Here is a 6,768-nt window from a genome sequence, read left to right as displayed (position 1 = left end):
AATTACAAGACATTATCTGGCCATGTTTAAATTTGCTCCCACATATTAGGAATGTGCAGGTACAAATTCCTGAAACAAACTTGTTCCAATGAAGAAAGTTGTCTTCTGGGTTTAGGCACCGTGTATTCTTCGTAGCGCCTCCATCTTCAGAGCAGTTGAATAGCTGCGGAGAGCAGTAGCTGTAGCTACGTTCCTCCGAAACGTCGGCCAAAACGAAGAATACACGGTGCCTAAACCCAGAAGACAACTTTCTTCATTGTCATCGTCGTGAAAACCTCAAAACTTACAAACTTGTTCCAAGTTAAATGAAGAGCAAATTCAAGACAAGCAGTAAAATTTCAATCGAGTCCTCTCCAGTAAATATGCTGCAACCTCTTAAACACCAGTGTACAGTATATAGACCTGAAAGTTTCCAATCCTGGTTTCATGCCTACTTACTGAGACGCCCAAGTATGTAGTAAATTTGTCTGCTCCCTGCCAAGGACAAATTTGCCACTATAAAAATTGTGCCAGCATAGAGTTATCAAATGTATATGATCAGGCACTATTTTCAAAAGAAAATGTATGTTTTTGAAATAAAATATGAAGTTCCGTGCTTAAAATGTAAGGGGTTTATGTATAGCTCCTTCTTGTCTGCAGATATAATTTTGCTAACATCTTTGGATGTGGAATTGAAATTTATGTTCCCTCCCTTGAAAGTATCCAGTATTCTTGAATCTAATTCAAACATTATACTCTCATCCTAGGCCTGCAGTGCCCAGGTAAAGTTGGTTACATGCAAGCATCTGCAGAGTGCTAAACCCTGATATAATACTGGAATTATTGCATGCTGTATGGTTATCAAAAATCAGCATACCATAATATTTCAAATAAGAATGTCATTTAGTTATTTAGGTTATAATGTAGGTACTATGGGATTTACACTGGTTCTAAAATATAATGTATAGCAGTAATGAAAACATTGCCTGGGGAAGTATAAAGATATGGCAGTAAGAACTGTGTTATGGAGATTAGAATGCTGGACTTGACAGACAAAATAACACACAAGCAGCAGAAATTAGTTTTCTGAGAGAAATAGCTGGAGATTGAGCTCTTGATCACGTGAACAGTGCAAACGGGAAAAGAAAAATAGAATGCAGAAATAAGGGAATATAATTTAAGATAGTTCCAAATTTCAGAAGGGTAAACAAATTCCTATATCTTGCAGACACTTAGAATATATCAGCCAAATGGAAACAAAGTCAGGGACATCCAAGGATGCAATGGAGAGGCCACTTTTAAAATTCTTATGAATCTTAAAATGAGACACATTTTAACAGTTTTGCATTTTATTTTAGTTGGTTATTTAAGTTGCATTTTAAAAATTAATACCCCTCTATGCGCGAAAGTTGGCATTAGCTTCGCTGACAAACGGCTGCCGCTTGGTCGGTAAAAGCAGACTGGTCTCTTCGCTTGCGGATTTCTTATATTTTTCCTTCTACCCTGAAGATGGAGGTGATATGTTCCTCCGAAACGTTGGTTAACACCACATATACATGGTACCAAATCCCAGAAGACTGCTTTCTTCATAGTCACCACCGTGAAAGCCTCAAATCTTACATAAAGGCCTCAGGTTTGAAAATGGTCATATCCGATGTAGATTGTAAAGCTCCTCTGTTATCCATTATAATACCATCAATTGCAATAAATGCAACTCATCTGATATCATACATCATACATGTAGACAAGCTGGCAAGAATGATTTTCTCTTTATTACCCAATGAAAAAAATTTAAGTATAAATTACTGTAATTGTTGCTCACTTTAATCTTTGGAATATTTCATCGTTCCCTCTTTAAATTAATGTAAACCAACTTGCACATGCCTATTATGCTTCTAGCGTGATTCAGTTCCAATAACCATCTATTGTATAAATTGTAGGTATTCCAGAATATGACTGGCTATGTTCTGTAGTGCAGTATATAAAAGAAAATTGTAAAACCTTTTAATACAGTGGAATCCCAATTTCTCAGTTTAAGGTTTTCTTTTCATTTAATGTTAATTTTTTGGAGCCCCAGAAAAGGCTCCATATATGCAATGTATAAATTTTAGTGTTTCTCAATTAAGGGTTTTGCCCATATTCAGTGGATGAAAATTTGGTACCTACATGAAGTCTGTACACTGATTTAATGTTTATGCTAAACCTGAGGGCCATAATTTATCCAAGCTTCTTATCATTGGATGGTCAGCTAGTGAACAATGCACATAGGTGTTCACTGACCTTGAGTAACTAGAAAGAAGGCGCCACACCACACTTGATCTACTGTATGCTGTTGGAGACTGTGTTAACATGTGTGCACTGCATATAGTTTGCAGTATAGGTATATAAATCTATGGTTGAAAATGGTATATGTGCATTTAATTGCATAAATGTAACCATATAACATATTTATTTACACACATGCATAATTTCTGTGCATCATTCGGCAATCTTCAAAACTGAATTAGTGATGGCAAACGAGGAAGAAGCTAAGAATAAGTGACAAACTGGATATGACTTGCAGATTGGGTCATTCAAATGTTTGACGCCTTCAGATGGCGAATCAAATTGGACTCCCTCTATGTACATTAAGCAAAATCAGGCTTTCGAAAGAGAAGATCACAGATACAGAATTTAAATGTGGGGCACAAGCCAAGAAAAGAAAGAACATGAAAATAGGATCTTATGGTGAACTGGAAAAGATTCTGCTGGAATAATTCCAGCAAATGTGTTCTCTGTTTTTATTTATTTGCTTATTTTGAATGATTTATGTTAGGTATATTTCTTCAGTATTTTGTTAGATTAAAATGGATATTTGATACGAATGCTAGAACATAATTTTCCGTTCAATTTCATACAACCCCTACTTAAGAAATTTCCTGATGTAAGGTACAAAAGTTCTGCCTCCAAGGCAAACCATAAATGTGGGTTCCACTGTATTAGCTGTATTATATGAACAACAGTATGTATGTAAAACCTGACATATTTATAGTAGTGAAGATTCATACTGTGGTTGACTGAGTTACGACACATACAGTCAGACCTAGCAGACTACAAAGTGTCAAAACCAGAAAATCACAGCATAATCTGTCAAAAACATCTTTGAAGGTATATCTTGCACTGGATAGGCAACAGTATGAGAGAAAAGTCTTGTGTGCTCGACAAGATCTCTGGTATAGCAACTTAGGTTCCCTTTGTTTCTTCAGAATAGAACTTAGTAACTTTCTAATGATAACAATAACATAACAGGCTACATCACTCTCTGAAGATCCACCCTCAGAGATGTTACAGATGGAGTATACAACTATGTATGTATGTCTTACATGACACTTTCTTGTTCACTATCCAGTTCCATACTCAGATGATGATGATGAAATTCCCTGCTTTATGGAACCTAAAGGTTCAGTACTGGAGCTAGGATGGCTCAGTCAATATAGTGACTGGGCTACAGGCTGGATGACCAAGGAGCCGGGATTTGATTCGTGGCAGAGGATAGAGATTCTTCTTTTCTCCATATTATCCAGACTGGCTCTGGGGCCCACCCAACCTCCTGTACACGGGGTACCAGTCGTTGTTTCCCCATAAGTGAAGTGGTAAAAGGTAAAGATAAAACTGTCCCTGTAACAGGCCATGGAGGTCCATAGGGTAGTGAGACGTCAAGGCTCCCACATTTTCTAGACAGTCGGCTCGCAGATGGCGTTGAGGTTGTCAGCCTTATGCGTTGGCCACTCTTTACCCCCAGGAAGATTCCTGATAGTCATTTCTGTTAGAGGCTGAGTCAACCCCAAGGCCATAGTGTGGCTGGAAGAGAAGTGAAGTGGTAGTGGCGGAAGCTGGCCGCTCACCTTCGTCCAGTATCAAGGTTAAGAATATATGGAGCTACACCTCCATGCCCCCTATATATCTTCATGGTATAGATAATTTTACCTTGCGTTTACAATAAAGGTTTATTACTGTTTATGGAAGTGCACCATTGGACCCTAGCTTGAGCCAGTTCAATCAGGTTTACGTCTTCAGAATGTAGTCTCAAAGATCGTGTTTCGTGTTACTGTGCCAACTGTGCCCAACTGGCCTTTTACTGTAATGTTTTGCAGTCAAATTTTGATATTAATTTCTTATTTCCTCTGTGTATGCTGTATGCCCCACCTAGCTCAGCCCTCTTGCTTTAATCACCCTGAGTTAAGAGTACAAATTATTAAGCCCCTTATAATGTTTTACATTCCCAGTCCTTCCTCTCTCTTTGATCAGAAGATTATCCTTGACTCTTTGTTTTCAAATGCCCTGTATGTATGTAATGAAATTCTGTTCATTAGTGTATATAATTCAACAATTACTGAATTCTAGGAATGATGCAGAGTTATTAAACTTTTGAGTAAGTAGTAGGCAAGATGTAAGGAACTTATCCTAGGGGAGTAAATTACATGACCAAACACTATAGTCATATCTGAGACATAAAAATGTTTTATACTTGCCTGTGCTCTCAACATTCCTTCAGTATGAAATACTGTGCTAATTTCATGTTCATTTTATTAATTTGCTGTAAGAATGCCAAAGGTTAGTTTAGTTACATTTTTATATCAATAAAACAAGTTTTAGATTTAAAAAGTGTGTATTTCTTGACTTGGGGGGGGACTGTGATTGCTCCTGGTTAAGATGAAAATAAGTGTTACATTTTCATTTTTTGTCTTTCCTTATAGATATTGTCAGACCATCTTCATGTGCCATATTGAAGTAAAATGTCACATTAAAAGTAAATTTTGATATACTTGGCATATCAGTTGGCTGTGCTACCAGAATACCTCAGGTAGACACTGCCAATGCTCTTGAAAGTCATTTTACTTCAGTTTTTAGCTCGGGGCAATAGTGATCCTTCATTTGAACTTTTAAAAGACAACGCAGAAGCATTACTGCTAAATTTTGTATCTCTGCTCATAGAACCATATAATGCCTCATTCAGTGTGGACAATCTGCTTGGAGTGTTAGATAACTGTTGCAGCACGTCTGCCGGTCCCGATGGTATCGATAACCAAGTGCTCTCTCACCTTCCATCTACAGGGAAGGCGTTTCTGCTGCCCGCGTACAGCCATATTTACGCTGACAACTCAACCCCAGTTGCCTGGAGAGAAGCAGTGGTTATCCCTATTCTGAAACAGGTAAAGATTGGTCCCTCGGAACTAGTTACAGACCTATCAGACAAACTGTGTTTATAAGACCACGGAACAGTAAACTGTCCAATTTTCTAGCTCTGAAGCATAGAAATCTGCTTTAAAATGCTCACTGTGTGTTCTGGTGTTATAGATGCACCTTGACCACATTGTGAACCTGGATAAGTGTGTCCAGAATCGTTTCTTCATGTTAAAACACGTCGCAGTCTTCAATTTGGAGGTGTATGACATGTGGTGATGCTATATCCTAAGGACCCTACACCAGTGGAATCTGGTTCTTTTTACTTTTCTCCAGGGCTGTCCTTTTCAAGTTTGTCTCAGTACTGTTGTTTCTGCTTTTAACAATAAATTGAAGTCCCACAAGGATTGGTTTTAAATCCCACCTTATTTGTTATTGTGATCAAAGGAATGGTTAGCACAGTTAGTCCATCTGTCTCAACATCACTGTATGTTGATGACTTTGCTGTTTACTAGTTTCCAAAGTGTGATTAACACAGAATGCTGGCTACAGCTTGCCATAAATTGCTCTGCAGAATGGATTTTCCTTTTCTACATGACAGACCCACCGTGTACACTTCATACAATGGCAGGGATTCTTCCCCTCATCTGTTCTGCTCTGCCATTTGCTCCAGCCTTCAATTCAAGGCCTTCTTGACAGCAAACTCGTTTATCTCACATGCAGTGACTCTGCATTAAGAGAAGTCAGCATTTTGTGGCAGATCTAGGGGCAGGGACCAGACAGTGATGCTTGTCCCCTAATCCACTCTATGATGAACTATAGCAGTTCTTCATTCATGGCTCTGCAATGAAATCCAACCTGCCCATCATAGATCCTGTTCATAAAGCCAGGATTCATCTGGCCACTGGCACTTTCCATACCAGCCCTTGGAAGAGTCGCTGCTCTCTCTGTGAAGGAATCTCTTCCTCTGCATTTACACAACTAAGTTGTCAGTACTGCACATTAAAAATCCCTGCACTGTTGCCACTATAATTACACTGTAAGCAGCACATTTCTGTCTCGGCTGAACACTCTTTAATGTGAAGCAGAGATTACATAAAAAGCTAAGATTGACTGGACAAAGATGAATACTTATTTACTCATGTAGCTGAACCCTTCTAGAGGAACCACCAATTCTGCAGATACTCAAGAATTTCCTAACATTTTATGGAACCCGAAGGTTCATTACCGTGTTCACAAGAGCCCTCCACTGGTCCCTATCCTGAGCCAGATCAATCCAATCCATACCATCCCATCTCTGTAAGATCCATTTTAATATTGTTCACCCACCTAGACCTTGGTCTTCCCAGTGGTCTCTTTCCTTCTGCCTTTCCCACAGATATCCTATATGCATTCCTCTTCTCCATTCGTGCTACATGCCCTGCCCACCTCATCTTCCTTGACTTGATCATTCTAATTATACTTGGAGAAGAGTACAAGGACAAAGACCAGTTGGCACATAAAAAAATTACTGGTAGGATCAAGTTTAAAATATATTCTTAGGGAGTAGCATAATGGATTTAATGAACAGAACATCCCAAGGTAAGAAGAATGATGACAATCCAAAAATATAATGAAAACAAGAGA

Source organism: Cryptotermes secundus, unplaced genomic scaffold (genome assembly GCF_002891405.2).
Source record: "Cryptotermes secundus unplaced genomic scaffold, Csec_1.0 scaffold688, whole genome shotgun sequence".
Classification (NCBI taxonomy): Eukaryota; Metazoa; Arthropoda; class Insecta; order Blattodea; family Kalotermitidae; genus Cryptotermes; species Cryptotermes secundus.
Note: the sequence above shows the minus strand (reverse complement) of the source record.